Raw genomic sequence first — 18,292 nt, 5'->3', positions numbered from 1 at the left:
AAGCATTAAGGCCTATCCTTCTCAAACTATTCCAAAAAACTGAAGAGGAGAGAACACTCCAGAATTAATTCTCAGAGACCATCATTATACACTTGATACCAAAACCAGACAAAGACACCACAGAAAAGAAAATTACAGGCCAATATTACTGATAAACATGGATGTAAAAATTCTCAACAAAATATTAGCAACCCAAATTCTACAATACAATAAAAAGATCATACACCATGATAAATTGAGGTTTATCCCAGGGATAAAAGGATTGTTCAGTATCAACAAATCAGTTAAGTGATACACCACATTAAAAATTTCAGGAATAAAAACTATGATCATTTCAATAGATGCAGAACAAGCTTCTGAAAAATTTCAGTATCTATTAAAACTCTCAACAAAGTGGGGACAGAGGGAACATATTTCAACCTAATAAAGGCCATATATGACAAACCTACAACCAAAATCATGCTCAACAGTGAAAAGATGAAAGCATTTCCACTAAGGTCAGGAATAAGACAAAGATGGCTGCTCTCACCACTTTTATTCAGCATAGTATTGGAAGTTCTAGCCACAGCAATCAGACAAAATAAAAGAAATAGAAGTTCCAAAAGAAAATAAAAAATAAGAGGAAATAAATAAAACTGGAAAGGAAGAAATAAAACTGTCACTGTTTGTAGATGACTTGATACTATTTGTAGACAATCCTAAAAGAAATCACCAAAATAATATTAGAACTTATGAATGAATTCGGTAAAGTCAAAGGATACGAAATTAATACAGAGAAATCTGTTGAATATTGTGTTTCTATGCAGTCACAACAAACTGTCTTAAAGAGAAATTAAGAAAACAATCCCCTTTACAGTTGTACCAAAAAAAAAACAAAACCCTAAGAATAAATCTAAACAAGGAGGTAAAAGACCTGTATTCAGAAAACTATAAAACATGATGGATGAAACTGAAGATGACACAAACAAATGGACAGATATACCTTGTTCATGGATTGGAAGATTAATATTATTAAAATGGCTATGTTATCCAAAACAATCTACAGATTCAATGCACTCCCTTTCAAAATACCAATGGCATTTTTCACAAACTGGAACAAATAATTTTAAAATTTACATGGAAACATAAAAGAATGCAAATAACCAAAACAACCTTGAGAAAGAAGAACAAAAGTTGAGGTATCATGCTCCCTGATTTCAAACTATAGGGCAAAATGACAGTAATCTAAACAATATGGTATTGGCACAAAAAACAGACACATTGGTCAATAGTACTGAATAGGGAGCTCAGAATTAAACATATATATATATGGTCAATTCACTTATGGCAAAAGAGACATGAATATCCAATGGGAAAAAGACATCCTCTTCAATAAATTGTGCTGGGAAAATTGGACAGTTACATTCAAAAGAATCAAACTGGACTACTCTCTCACACCACACACAAAAATAAACTCAAAATGTATTAAAGACTTAAGTGTAAGACCTACAACTATAAAACTCCTAGAAGAAAACATAGACAGTATACTCCTTGACATGGGTTTTAGCACTCTTTTTTTTGGCTATGTCTTTAGGCAAGGGAAACAAAAATAAAAATAAACAAATGGGGCTACATCAAACTAAAAATCTTTTGCACAATGAAGGAAACTATCAACAAATGAAAAGGCAGCCTACTGAATGGGAGAAGATATTTGCAAATTATTTATGTGATAAGGGGTTAATATCCAAAATATACAGAGAACTCATACAACTCACCATCAAAAAAAACAACCTGATTAAAACATGGGCAGAGAAACTGAATAGACATTTTTCCAAAGAAGATATACAAATGGCCATCAGGCAGCTGAAAAGATGCTCCAAAACACTAATCATCAGGGAAATGCAAATCAAAACCAGGAAAAAATAACCACCTACACCTATCAGAATGGCTATCATCAAAATAACAACAAATAACAAGTGTTGGTGAGGATGTGGAGGAAAGGGAACCTTCATATGCTGTTGATTGGATTGTCAATTGGGACAGTCACTGCGGAAGAGTATGGAGGTTCCTCAAAAAATTAAAAATACAGCTACCATATGATCCAGAAATTTTATTTCTGGGTATTTACCTGAAAAAAAACCCCAGTAATTCAAAAATAATATGTATACCAGTGTTCACTGCAACATTATTTACAATAGCCAAGATATAAAACAGCCTAAGTGTCCATAGATAGACAAACGGATAAAGAAGATGTGGTACACACACACACACACACACACACACACACACACACACACACACACACACACACACACACACACACACACACTGGAATATTACTTAGTCATAAACAATTCTTGCCATTTGTGCCAACATGGATAGATGTAGAGGGTATTATGCTAAGTGAAGTAAGTCAGACAGAGTCCGACAAATACTGCCTGATCTGATTTATGTCAATCTAAAAAACAAAAGAAACAAACAAAACAAAATGAAAACAGACTCATAGACACGAAATGCAAACAGACAGTTGCAAGAAGGGAGGTGTGGTGCTGGACGAAATAGGTGAAGAGGATTAAAAGGTGAAAAAGGAATAAGTCACAGAGATGTATTATACAACGTAAGGGATATGGTCAGTAATCTTTTAATAACTATGTATGGGGACAGATGGCTACTAGACTTATTTTGGTAACCATTTCGTAAAGTATACAAACATCAAATCATTATGTAGTACACCGAAAACTAACAAAATATTGTATGCCAACTATATTTTATAAAAAATACAATACAATAAAATAAAAACCAACAAAAAGAACCATTGTTGACTGATTAAGATTGTTGGATACAAAATTAATAATCATAAAATTATGACCAATTAAAATTATGAATGTACAAATATAATTCATAATGTTCTCCTTGAGAAAATAGAGGGAAAAAACTTTACCAAGAAACACATAGAGCATACAGGAAAGAAAAATGAAATCTTTCTGAAGATCAATTAAAAAAATTGAGTATATGGGTACTAAATTTTTAGATTTTACTAGAATATATTATCCAGATTTCAAGTCCCCTAAGTGACTTCAATTAAAAATGTCAGTATAGGACTTCCCTGATGGTGCAGGAGTTAAGAATCCACCTGCCAATGCAGAGGACACGGGTTCGAGCCCTGTCCTGGAGGATCCCACATGCCGTGGAGCAACTGGGCCTGTGCACCACAACGGCTGAGCCTGTGTTCTGGAGCTCACGAGCCACAACTACTGAAGTCTGTGCACCTAGAGCCTGTGCTCCTCAACAAGAGAAGCCACCACAATGAGAAGCCGCGCATCACAACAAAGAGTAGCCCACACTCGCCACAACTAGAGAAAGCCCGCAGGCAGCAACAAAGACTGAATGCAGCCAAAAATAAAAATATAAATAAATAAATAAAAGGGCTTGCCTGGTGGTGCAGTGGTTAAGAATCCACCTGCCAGTGCAGGAGACATGGGTTCCAGCCCTGGTGCAGGAAGATCCCACAAGCCGTGGAGCAACTAAGCCCGTGCGCCATAACTACTGAGCCTGTGCTCTAGAGCCTGTGAGCCACAACTAGTGAGCCCATGTGCTGCAACTACTGAAGCCCGCGTTCCTAGAGCCTGTGCTCCCAACAAGAGAAGCCAGTGCAATGAGAAGCCTGTGCACCACAGTGAAGAGTAGCCCCCGCACACCGCAACCAGAGAAAAGCCCACGTGCAGCAATGAAGACCCAATGCAGCCAAAAATAAAAAAATAAATAAAATAAATAAATAAATTATAAATAAATAAATTTATATAAAAAGTGTCAATATAAAATTTTTTCCTTTGTTTATTAAAAAGAATAAAACAAAATTGCCAAGAAGAAAATAGAAAATGTAACAAAAATTAATGTGTTATAAATAATTTTAAAATGTATTATAACACTCCATGTTAATGAAAGATATTAATAACAGTAGCATTGGGTCAGGTACAAGGGGTATAAGCAAATTGTACAGTCTTTGCAAATATAAAATAATTTCCAAGAAGTATTTGAAAATGTATTAGAATTCTTCAATAATCTAAATGAACAAGTTCTGAAATAGAAATGCTCTTGTGGACAAAAAAATTTATAGGAAGCAAATTCTAGAATACAGGAGAAATGATCACATAATAAATGCGCCATCCAAAGAAATAGGGAAACAACAGAATATTTAGTAATTGTGTTGAGCAGTTGATAATTTGGAATCAATTGGAGAAATAGTCTAATAATCTCACTCTATTAACGTATCAAAATTAACTTCAAAAGAATTTAAAAATTCTAGCACAGAAATGATACCATATAAACAGCATAACTAATAGTATCTAAATTTTTATTAAGTTTTGGAATGTAGAAGGATTTTCTAGGGAGAATATCATTGATGGAGATGGAAAATGTAACCATTCTCAGAAGCATTTTGTCATTTTATGTCAAAGATTTAGCAATCTTTCTTCTTATTTATCCAAAATTATTCTAATTTTACATTTTATCATAAGGTAAAAATATCCATCATACAGTTATTTTATATTGATAAATAAGCATTTTAAAATAGTGGGATATATAAGTAAGTCATGAAACAGAAGACTACTATGCTACCATCAAATTAATAGTATAAAAATGTATTTCATAACAAAGCATATACAAAAAATTTGTATACATACACATACATATACTACATAACCTCAATAAATATATTCTGATAGATAAATTCTATAGTAAGTATTAAGCTTGTTCTTTACTTTGTATGGCATCCTATTAGGTAAAATACATGTTAATTGGTATAATTTATATACATATAAATTTACATACATTTAACATATATATATATATATATATATATATATTTATTTATTTATTTATTCATATTGTATACATGAGCTCTTCTCTTCACTTTCTTAGTGTCCACGAGATTAACTTCTAGAATCCCTTCACGGCAGTCTTGGCTTTTCTAGCATGTACCTCAAAAATTTTCCAGGCTTTACACAATACTCAGGTCCAGAGCCTCTTCCATGTTTTTGGATATTTGTTATAGTAGTACCCCACTCCTCGTACCAAAATTTATATGGTCAGAGTTCTCCAGAGAAATAGGCCTATACATCTATGCATATATCCATTTCTGACTATACAGTTCTGTCTATCCCTGTCTATCTATCTATCTAGTTAGTGAGAAAGAGAGAGATTTTGAGGAATTGACTCACATGATTATGGAGGCTGAGAAGTCACACCATCTGCCCTTTGTAAGCTGGAGACCCACAAAAGCTGGTGGGTGTAGTTCTAGTTTGAGTCCAAAGACCTGAGAACCAGGGGCACCAATGGTGCAAGTTCCATTCTGTGGGCAGGAGATTGATGTCCCACCTCAGGCCATCAGATAGAAGTGATTCTCCCTCTGCTTTTTGTTCTGTTCAGGCCTTCAGTGGATTGGATGATGCCCATACAAACTGGAGAGACCATCTTCTTTACTTAGTCTATCCATTCAAATGCTAATCTCTTCTGGAAACACTCTCACAGATGCACCCAGAAATAATGTTTAGCCAGATATCTGGGTATCTCATCACCAAATAAAGTTAACATATAAAATTAACTATCACATAAGAGAATTTAATAAAATCCATTTTATATTTATTTGTAACCATGACTTTGCCCATAGTCTGTGTGATTTTAAGGAATCAAGAATACATTGTATTTCTACCTTGATGCAAATCCCCAAACCTTATCACTTCCAACTTCGCTACTACTTTACGGAGAGTTTTTTAAGTTATTATTAAATATTATTTGAATAGTACTGAATATTTGGAATCTAAGTAGGATTATTGACAGATGCCTGTCCAGTTGGAACCTCGTGTATCTTCCCAATCAATTCAATCTTGTTTCATTGTAAAATTCTTGCAATTTCAAAGAATAAACCCTTTTGGAGCCACAAATATGGGTAGACTTCTCAGTTATGTACTTGCACTTAATGTGGGGAAATTATCTTCCAATTTTAATCATTTTTATTTTGGCTTTGTAACTAGTTCATTATAATGTTAGAAAAGGACCTCAAAGATGTACTCTCAATGCTGTGTGCCTATTCAACATATGTCATCTTTGTAAGGGTTCTAAGAGCAAGAATTTTCTTGGCACATCAATTATAATGTGGCACGTACCTTTCTGTTGTTAGCTGAGGACCAAAGATATTCTGATAGCCATGTGGATACTACCTCAACCCAGCATCTCCCCTCACACCATTCCTTATCCAAGTATTCTCTTGCTACTTTAGATGCCTTATCTCTGTAATTCTAAAAGCTTGAAATGAGGAGATTTTGCAAATTCTTTTGGAATATTGCTGACTATACTAAAAGAAGGATATGTATTACTGGTACATACTAAAATATTAAGAGTTTATCCATGGTGTTAATATAATTTTGTAGGGAGCCGTTGTTGTTTACTTGTATCTAGACAACCCACTCCTATTTTTTAACTTCTTTTAGTTTAGACTGAATATTTTTGACAGCTCTAGTTACAAAGCAAACTTTATTATTGTGCTTTGAAATCAATCATTTAACACCTGTTTCAAAAGTAAATAAATATTGACAGTTTTATTATCATTGAAATAACCTTCTTGCTAATTAATGCAGGGTGAGATTCTCAGTCATCATTTAGTTCTAACCCAAGTGTCAAGAGACTTAAAAATATGAGATTTCAGTAATTAATAACATAGAGTTTTATGCCTCCATTGATAATGTTTATTTATGTTTATGTGTTATGGTTTTATATAAAGTTATACATCTCAGCATATTTAGCACTCTTTTTTCATCCAGTTCAACAAGAAAATATATCTTCTGTTTGTGTTTCTGGAGAAATTCCCTTTCAGTGGGATAATTACACACCCGTCTGGTTTTCAATGATGAGAAAAACACTCATGTTGGCAGTCGGTATCACTGGTTATTGAGAAGGGAATGTCATAGAAATGTTCCATTATGGCGGGATTCACTAATAATAGTTGGTCAATGGATCCAAAAATCTGCACAGGATGAATTCAGAATGGGGAGAAAAGAGTTCCTAGTTCATATAATTCACCATTGCTTTTTACTTGAAAGCTGTGACAATAATTTGAATATGCACCCAGTTCTACAGTTTACATTATTTTACATAATTATACCCATGGAACTTATTAGGATATTTTAGACCTTTTAAAAAATAATCATCAGTTTTACATTTCCAAATAATTTAACTCTAAATTCTTTCCTTTCTCAAGTTGAAATTTACTTAAAAGTTAATGGCATTTGTCTAGTGCTGTCTTGACGGCATTTCCACATATCCTACCTCATTTAATTTTCATGGAATTACTGAGAGCAGTTGTGACTCTTGTGCAACAAAATGGGCAAGTTTAAACATTCTCTCAAGGTCACATAGCTGGCAACTTGCAAAGGTTACCTGTACCTTTGATTGAGTCGCTCGTACTTCTGATTGAACAACTATAAATCAGGTGTTCTCAGGACCCCGTCCTCAAGTTTCATAATTTGTTAAAATATCTCATAGAACTCAGGAAAGTGCTTTATTTACTAATTTATTTAAAAGCATACAACTCAGGAACAGCCAAATGGAAAAGATGCATAGGGCACAGTATGGGGAAGAGGGTGTAGAGCTTCCATGCTCTCCAGGTGTACCACTCTCCCAGCCCCTGCACCTGAAACTCTCTGAACCCAGTTTTCCTGAAGCTATCAAGGGACCACAAGAATTGCCTCATTAAAACAAAAGACGCTCCTTTCACCCTTGTCACTCAGGAAATTCCAAAGGTTTTAGGAGCTCTGTGCTAGCAATGAGGATAAAGACCAAGCATTTTTCTCATTATATCACAAGGGACACCTGTCTTAACAACCTTCAGTACACAAATAAATGATGCTAACAAATGTTAGGGTACTATAACTGTGTCTACATGAAAGCAATATAATTCCATTAAAGACTAGCACATTTTTAATCATTCTGTGTTTTTCAGTACAATTTATATCATCAGGCAGTTCTTAAGCGGGGACTGAGAGAGTCACATGGAAACAACTTTGCCCTTCTTTTCTTTCCTTTTTTCTTTCTTCTTTCTCTTTTTCTTTTTTTTTCTTCACATAGGGATAAGGAAAAAAGAGCATTTTAAGAATAGAATTCTTTCCAAAACACCAGGTGATATAATCAGGAGACCTAACTCAGGGGGAGGAAATAGGTAAAGATACACTATGGAGGTCTGTTAAGAGCTAAAATGCAAGTACTTTGTGTTAAATATTATATTATAAATATGTGTTACTGAATTCAATACTGCAGCCAACTCAGTGAATTAGGCAATTTTATCAGTCACCCCATCATACTAATGAAGACCTTCAGTTTAGAATAGGCAAGTACTTACTCAATATTAAAAACTAACTAGACTCTTCAACAAATGGTGCTGGTGTAACTGGATATCCACTTGGAATGTATAAAGTTGGGCCTTTCCCAAAAACACTCAAAAATTAACTCAAAGTGAATCATAGACAAAGATATGAGTTACATATAGTAAAACGCTTAGAAGAAAACAGGAATAACTCTTCATGACTTTGGGCTAGGTAGAGACATCCTAGTCATGGTACCAAAAGAAGAAACAACAAAAGGAAAATTAAATAAATTGAAAGACCTAAGAATTTAAAATACTTGTGCATCAAAGGACACTACCAAGGAAGTGGAAGGCAACTTACAGTATGGGAGAAATATTTTCAAGCCAAATATATGAGAAGTATATGTAGAATATAAAACTAATTCCTACAACTCAGTAATAAAAAGATGGCTCAATTTAAAAATCGGCAAAGGATCAAAGAATATATGCAAATGCCCAATAAGCACATGAAAAATGTTCAATATCATCAGTCATTAAAGAAATTCAAATCAAAACCATAATGAGATAACACATCTCACCCACTAGGGTGGCTATAATAACAAGTGTTGTGAGGATCTAAAAAAAATGGAACACTTCTATATTGATGATGGGAATGCAAAATGGTGCAGTTGCTTTGGAAACAGTTTCATAGTTCCTCAAAATGTTAAAAAAAAAAGGGTTTTCACATGACCCAGAAATTCTATTCCTTGTATATACATAAGAGAAATGAAAACATATGTCCACACACAAACTAGTTTGCAATTGTTCATAACAGCATTATTCCTAATATTATAAGAGTGGAACCAACCTAAATGCCCACCAGTTGAGGAATGGAACAAAAAATGTGTTATATCCACACAATGGAATATTATTCTACACTGTAAAGGAATGAAGGACGGACCCATGCTACAGGGATGAACCTTGAAAATATGTTAAATGACCACATACTGTATGATTCCATTTATATGACCTATCCAGAACTGGCAAATTTATAAAAACTGAAAATAAATTAAGAGTTGCCTAGTAACTGAGGATGGAGTGTAGGGATAGGGGGTGACTGTTAATGAGTGGAGGGTTTCATTTGGGGGGCTGAAAATATTCTAAAATTGTATTATGGTGATGATTTCACAACTCCATGAATATATTAAAACCATAGAATTTTAAGGGAGTGAATTGCATGGTGTGTGAATTATATTTAATAAAGCCACTTTTAAAATAACTAATAGAATATGAAGCCAAGAAGTTTGACTTCAAATAACCAGATAAAATATGTCTGTAGAGAGTCCTCAAAACATCTATATTTATTATCAATGGCAGAAACTTACCCCTTGGCCAAATTAATTCTGCACTTGACTTTTTGATCCTATCCTATCAGAGAAAAAACAAGAAACAAAAAACACTCATGTGTCTATGTCTTGTCTAGTATTATTAACTGAGAAACACTGGTATTGATTTGATTGAAGTTTAAAATGTAGTTTGGTATTGATTCTGATTGAAGGTTAAAAGCCATTGATTGAAGGGACGTGTATTTAGGCACACAAGTGTGTGTGTGAGTTGTGTAGTGTATGTACAAGTCTAAATTAAATGGAAGCTCAGGCATAATTCTTAGAAGATAATTATTTTAGCTCTTTTATATACATTCCTTCAGTAATGGTACAGAGGGAAATTTTCATATATCACATGCAGTGACGTTTCTTTGAGATATTTAGTAAGTCCAGATTCTTCCAGGTTCTAGAAAACCTAATAAACAAGTTGTGGTCCATATTTTATGTTTTACCTGGAATTATATTATATAGCTAAGTAAAGATAACAGCAGTTCCCTCTTTGACTACTTGAAACACTGTAATAGCAGTGCTCGCAATGAGTGTTATGTCTAGACCTTCAGCTTTCTTTAACTCACTAGAATTTCTTCTTCTTTTTTTTTTTTCCCCCGCCCCGGTTCGCGGGCCTCTCACTGCTGTGGCCTCTCCCGTTGCGGAGCACAGGCTCCGGACGCGCAGGCTCAGCGGCCATGGCTCACAGGCCCAGCCGCTCTGCGGCATGTGGGATCTTCCCGGACTGGGGCATGAACCCGTGTCCCCTGCATCGGCAGGCGGACTCTCAACCACTGCGCCACCAGGGAAGCCCTACACTCAGTTCTTATTAAATAATTTTGCTAGTCAAAAGCCAGGGACCTCAGGCAAACAACCTCTGGCTGAATGTTTGTAAATGTTTCTTGCTTTCTGTTTAGAGCACTGGAACGGTGGGAAGCAGGACTCTCAGTGAAGTACATGTTGGAAGATGCACATTAAGGTCCCTAATGTTGTCGTTAACTACAGTTATATCATTGCCTCTTTATTGATATTGGCTTTATGTTAACAAAGAAGGATTAAATTGAGTGACTAGAGAGTCCTGATTCTACACAATCCTCATGTAGGCCTTAGGGCAAAGGGAGGTCAAGGTTACTTCCCGTGGCTGGATGCCCTGCATTGTTTGGGGTAAAGATGGAATCCCTAGAGCTTGAGTCGTGTGTATCTCGTTGGAACTCTGTATGCTTTTAAGGTATTATCCTAAATGAAACATTTTCCCTCACTTTAAATGTGTCTTGCACAAGTTTCATTCCAAGCTATTTGTCTAATTTCTTCTTCAGTGAGGAAGGTGATATAAACTAAAGAATGGAGGGAAAGTTGCTGATTTATTTTAGGCCCTTAGCTCAATTTGCTTTTGCTTGTTTGGGAAATTGCTTTTTCGATGCAGAAAAATATGTTGCAGTGAAGTAATTCCATGGGTTTGATGACACTGCAGTGTGTTACTTCCCTGTATCTGTTCTAAGTGTAAATAAGATTCACGGGCAGCAGGATTACCATTATTTACTTCCTTTTATTGCCGCTCTCTTTCTTACCTACTAGAGTACATGTGTGTTAACGGAAGTTACTGTTTACACTTATTTAACAGTATCGACTGAAATAACCCTGAATCTCCTCCAGTGAGGACTGATTTAGCTGCAAATCACTGTTCCAGCTCTGAAATCATTAATCAGCCTTAGGCAAGATCCATTATATGGGATTTCAGCGTAAAAGAAATATTAACAGCTCTCTGGAAGAAACGTTACCTTCACATTGGCTGTGACTCCCTGCTGGAGCAGCAAATTACCCTCAAGTAATAATTATAATACATTAGTAGAGGTTTAATTTCCAATAAGTGCTGTCTGTACAAGAAATGGCAATCTCACCATGGCTCAGAGAACAATAGATCATGTTATCAGCCAGAATAAACCTACATGGAATTAAATGAAAGGTAATAAAAAATTCATTACAGCTTGAAAACTGTAGAAAAAGAGAAGGTGATGTGAGTTTCTCAGTTACATGTTTATAGGTCATGTTTACAGATCATCTCACTGGATGATATTTGGTATGGTTGTGAATTTTTCTCCTTTAGTTGTTAGCAAAATTGTGAATTCACTAGTTAACATCTAGTATGATAATTTAGTAATTGCTTTTTTTTCCCAGAGGAATGGAAGTTACTGATAAGTAGTAGAAGTATAGGGGAAATTCATTCTTTAGATTACTATGCACAGTGACCCACTTTTTGCATCCCAATTAATATTATAGCAACAATTTTCAAAAGTATAGAAAAATTAGAATTTCAGAGGAGTGATTCTTACTAATTTTACTTTAAATAAACAATGGAACGTTTCTATGAAATTAGACCTGTAAATGGCTTAGAAAGGTTTTTATGAGGTTTTAGAATAATATACGTTCTGTGAAGTCTGCACATCTTTACTTAAAATTTTGAATAGAACCTCTTTTATGTACAAGGTACCATTTTAGGGACTTTTATAGCGTATATTGCGATCTGTCTACCTTTTAGTGTGAAGTGTAAAACAAGCATATTACTTGCTTAACTTTAAGTGCAGTGAATTTTATTTATAATACTTTGTAAGTTTTATGAAACTCTTCCTTTCTTCCAGAAGTATTAAGTATCTAGGGAATGTCCACAAATCATTGATAACAGGGATATCCTGAAGTTTTGATGTTTGGAAGTGCCTTGTGCTTAAGGGGTCTGTATTGTAAAGGCATTTTTATTTTAAGAGTTGGACTCAGTTTTCATATTGAACAAGTTCTAGCACGCTGCATATACCAGATTGTTTATATGCCAGTGCTTGAAAGTTGTTCTTCAGGTTCAGTGAAATATTAATTTAAGGAATTCAAGGTGATTTCATTACTGAATAAAGAGATTTATATTTTCTTAACACTGTAGAGTCTGTAGTTTGATTTATGTAGTCATTTATATATATATATATATATATATAGAGAGAGAGAGAGAGAGAGAGAGAGTGTGTGTGTGTGTGTGTGTGTGTGTGTGTGCGCGCGTGTATATTATATGTATGGAGCTCTTTTGTTTTACCTTTGGTAGATTTCATGTCATATTGTCAGATACAGAAACCAAAATAAAAGAAAATGCTTATAAGTAAGCTCTGCCACCATTCTATACTGAAAGATACATTAAGAATAAATTTTGTAGAAAACCCCCTCCTGGGACTTCCCGGGGGGCACAGTGGTTGAGAATCCACTTGCCAATGCAGGGGACACAGGTTCGATCCCTGGTCCGGAAAGATCCCTTATACCGCGGAGCAACTAAGCCCGTGCGCCACAACTACTGAGCCGGTGATCTAGAGCCCACGAGCCGCAATTACTGAAGCCTGCGTGCCTAGAGCCTGTGCTCCACAACGAAAGAAGCCCCCGCAATGAGAAGCCCGTGCACCACAACGAAGAGTAGCCCCCGCTCACTGCAACTAGAGAAAGCCCACGCACAGCAATGAAGACCCAATGCAGCCAAAAATAAATAAATAAAAAATAAAATAAATGTATTTTTAAAAAATCCTCCTAAGTCTGCCTATAAATCAGATTGGAAAATTAGTGTAAGAAATTATCTTATTTCTCAAAATCTGAAATAATTTAATTGTTTCTTTTGGAAAATATACTGTATGTCTTACTTATATTTTTGGAAAAGGGAATATGCAAAATCATTTAGATAATTTAAAAAGTTGAAGTCAGTCTTTAGTTTTAAAACACAAATTGCCCCTTGAATAGCTAAATATGCAGCATACCTCAAAAATGACCCCCTAAGTTTATTAGAACTAAAGTGATGTGACAGGTCACGATTTTGCAGCCCCTATTTCACCCAGCATACAATGATCTCCAGTAATTATCTGAGAAAATATGAGTCAGCCATGCAACTTATCAAAGTGCTTTTACATGATCAGATTTTTTTTCTCAGGTTAAAAGGAAATGAAACACAATTAAAAATGAACTTTAAATCTTTATGCTCATTAAAATATGGCATTCAGCAATAAGAAAGAAAGTGTACAGGGTATTATATATATGTAATACGTATTATGCAATGTATTAGGTATTCTTTTTACATAAGGGCTTCATCACTTTGCTTAGCAGTTATTGCTGTTATAACACAGAGTAGTATAAAAATATATAATTTCAAAGCACTCCTGTGTTAAAGTATAATTTTATAGGATGTGTATTTAGAAATAATTCAAGTGGTTTAATCACGCAGTGATTAATTAAAATTTGTGGATCTCTCAGACACCTTCTACTTGAGTGCACAACACATAAGCATGTATTTGCAGCTGTGTAACAAAATATCAACCTCAGAATTTTAAAAATACATTTAAAAAAATTTAATGCAGGCAGTCATGCTTCTCATAGATGAGAATTAAAATACTTGTGGATTGGGGAAGGTATACAGTACTTGGTGTATAATAAATACATAGTGATCTGATATCAAGATGAAACTTTTCAAGAGTACAGAGGGTGCCGGTCAGTGAAGGATCCGGTCCACAAATAGATGAGGAAGAGAGAGATTTGAATAAAAATGAAGAGTAGGCAGTACATTTTATTTAACTCCAAAAGGTTCTAAGTGGCTGTCCAGGAATGGCTAAATCAACCAGTGTGGTAATCCACATATACTAAAAAATGACCATCAGGGTATCATGCTATCACATGGTTCAGTTATTGAAAGAGCAGTAAATGTAAACAACTGAATTTCATTCCAGAACCTGCCTTTCTCCAGCTTTGTGTCTTCAGAAAAGCCATCAAAGTGCTCCAAGCTTGTTTCTTCACCTTCTACATAGAGTAATAATACTTGACCTGACTGCCACCTGTTACTTTTGTAAAAATCGAAACAGGAGATGGCAGCATACTATTATTATTATTACTATTATTATTATTAAATAATAATAATAGTAATATCAAAGTAATGATCAATTATAATTCCAACAACAGGAATAATAGCAACAAGGTTTCCTTAGCACTCATTGAGTCAGTGTGTTAGGTGGTACTCATATATTTTATTTGTTACATTACTACAATCATATGAGATATTTAATATTACTATCTTCATTTTAGAGTGAAGAAAATAGAGAAAGATTAAATTAGTTACATAGGCCATACAGTTAGTGAATGAGAGGGACATTTAGGTCTGTCCAACACTGGAACCTAAGCCAGTTGCTGTACACTCTATTTCATTACCACTCCTTATAGGTTGGATATAGTTTATATATTCCTAAGAAAGACCTTCTCATAGGATAATGCTGTTACCTGTTTATTGTCTTCTCTTCAAGGAGCTTACCTTCTAGTTAGCATTCAGTAAGTAACAAGTGGGGTAAATGAGGCAGTGAATGCTTGGAACCCATACAGACATGTGGTCTGGCTTATATCAGACTTTTACAAGGCAAATTCAGAAAAAAATGTTTTTGTTTTAAATGTCAACAGTTTAATTAACAGAAATAGTTCCTCACATTTTAAATCTTGTATGTTAAGTGGATGGGTCATCAAAAATGTATATGTAGTGATACCTTTATGCAATGTCTTCCAGATGGTAGCATTCTAGAAAATATATTACCATCAGGTATATTTAAAAAGTAGAGGAAGGAAAAATGATTATACTTCATATACCTACATGATTTCACTGTATTATAATTATCAATTAAACTAAAATTTTGATTAAATGTTACATTTTCTGGACAGTTTTTTAACTACCCAAAGAGTTTGCCCAGGAGAACTGCCCTATGCCAAAAGCAGCACTTTCATTCTGAATAGGAAGAGCCAATTAATACATTATAGAAATTTAAGGTGGTAGATAATCTACATAAAGACTGACCCATAGTTATACACCTTTTTTTCTCTAATTGAGAATGTTGGAGAAGACAAATCCAGGGTTTAAATGATTCATATTATTATAACTCTGTAGTGAGAGAAAGAGCATTGTTTCTTCAAAATGCATTTGCTTTTAGAGGAAGAAAAGAAGGAGAAGGAGATATTTTTGTTTTATGCGAAATTCCTCGTTCTTTTTTCTTGAGAGTCATGAATGTGAGATTTCATACTGGTAGGAATGTACATACATGCCAATTCTGATTCACCAGTTTTCCAATTTTATTTACTAGTAAACATATTTCTTCTAATTTCTTAACATTATGCCTGAGTTTTGATGATAAGAATGATGACATCATTGTATTTATTTAGGACATGAATCATTGTCATATGCTTTTACTATTCCTAGAGGCGTATATTTTAAAACACTGTAGTTATGGATTTTCATTGCAACAGAGCTGGTGATTGCCCTATGGATAACCTCAAATACACTTCCAAAAACTTGGAAGTTTAATGGAGATTTATTGATATCTTAATTTAATGGAAAATGTGAAATATAAAATGATGGATTCATTTAATGTAGTTACATCTGGGAATACAGATCTCTAAAACTCATATGTTACATGTACTTAATGTGATGACTAATCAAGTAAGAGATAGAGAGCCTTCCCAGTTGATGCTACCCTAAAAGAACTACCTCAGCATTTAGAATCTGTAACTACTGAAAATATGCAAGTACTTTTTTTTTACATTTACTCTTGTCTTTTCCTTCTTTGTTTGAAAATATCTAGTTTTAAATAAGTTCAGATATTTTTTGTTTTTACTCTTACATTACCTCCTTTTATTTCTAAGCAATAAAAGCAAAGGTTTTAAGGTGATTGCAAAGTATATTTTCTAGTTCAATTTTAGTCCTTTCGTTCAACACCACCTAGAGTGGACATGTTTTGAATAATTTCAGATAGAACTAATGTCCTCATATATCATCAATTCATTCCTTATGACTCATTGATTCATGGTCTATAGAAGTGGGGAGTAAATAGGATGGATTTGTTTTAATATCCAGAAACATTGAAAAAGCCAAAACACTTTTAATCTTGGAAAATTGTGTCCTTTTATTAGTTTTATAATATCATTCAGGTTATTATTTTTGTGGTTTTTGATGGGATCACTAACAGCATCATTAAGCTATTTGGTAACATTGCATTGCTAAAAGCACTGCCAAGAAAATGTCTGTGCATACAAGTTGCTTCTACACAAGCTAAGAGTTTAACACCTAAGAAAGAGTTAGTATTGGGGGTTTTTGTGTGTGCAATAAATGTTGGTGTGTTGAGGATTTTTCTCAACAAGGTATATCCAGTAAAATCGGTTCAGGATTAAATGATAATCCCCAGTGACTGTGGCTAACTGAAGAAACAATAACACAGAGGTGTTTGCAGGAGGGAAGGGAGAGTTTTACAGGTGGCCTCTGGAGGAGGAGCTAGGTGCCACATCAGTAGGTGCTGTGGGGATGGACCTTCTTATACTGCTCTCACTTCTTGTCTAGGTGTCTCCAGTGAAGTTATCCCAGTCTCTGATTAGCCAAGTTTGAGACAAGGGTCTGAACATTTGGCTCAGCCATCTATGGTTAGGGGACAGCATCAGGAGCATCAGTAAAACCTAGCCATCCATAAATCAGTATCTTTCACCCACTTTAATTTATGTTTGCATCAGCCAGTAGCATTCAGCTGCTATGTAGGCACATTTTTTTTGGATGGAATTTCTATTTTCAATCAGTATCCCAAGCCACTTCAAAATTATTAAGGTGGAGAAAATTATCCTAATCTCTAATCAATATCAAGATGTATAGATGCACATACTGTTGATGAGTCTAGTCTCTCAATGAGAGAATTATTATTTCTAATCAAAAAGAAGTAAAATATACATTTAACTAGTAGAAGAATTTAGTTGCTGTTGTGTGTTTCCTGAAAGCTTGTTTTCCCCCCCAGAAAATATGAAATCTAACAAAGTACCGTCATAATATGTACATATTCATGGAATCACATAGAATTGTTCTTTTTTTTGTTAGTATCTATAAAAGAGAAAACTTCATAAAACAATTCTCTGCTATATAGACCTGTTCTCACAGACCTCACAGCATTGGATAAGGAGATTCTGGCTTAAAGGATCTTACATTTTTCTGTATTTTATATAAATTTGCATACTCAGTTAAGTGCATTGTTTAGATGTGGCCATAGAGTATTTGACCGTTTTGTTATGTTACAGAGGGTGAGTATGCAATAACTGTTTTTCCTTAATACTATTAATCTTCAAATTAATCTTTATAAGCAAGTGCTCAAGTTCACTGATAGAGAGAGGTGATGTAAGAACTCTGGAGAGTAAGTTCATATTTATTTGCATAAGTAATTTCTAAAGGCGCCATTAATAAGTATACTTAATTATTTATAGTTTGGGGGCATCTGTTGAACTTCAGTGAATTAGATACGCAGGTACTCTCCGCATGTCATTTTTCCTTGTAGTTAGAAGTAAGCTCCCTAGCAAAAACTCTGCAAGGCCAATATTTTGCAGTAAAATCAATTTCATTAAAAGTACATTAATATGAAATCTGTGTTAAAGTTGCTCCTAGATACAAACTTACCATTACTCAATGAAGAAATAAAAACTACAAAGTTAGTAGTAATCAAGTAGGCAATAGCACACGATGCATATTAACCAAAGGGCAGCCTTTTTCAGGCCACAGTCTTTTTACAAACATACAAGAAAATAATTAAGTGCA

Source organism: Lipotes vexillifer, unplaced genomic scaffold (assembly GCF_000442215.2).
Source record: "Lipotes vexillifer unplaced genomic scaffold, Lipotes_vexillifer_v1.1 scaffold271, whole genome shotgun sequence".
Taxonomy (NCBI): domain Eukaryota; kingdom Metazoa; phylum Chordata; class Mammalia; order Artiodactyla; family Lipotidae; genus Lipotes; species Lipotes vexillifer.
This window is presented reverse-complemented; position numbering follows the sequence as displayed.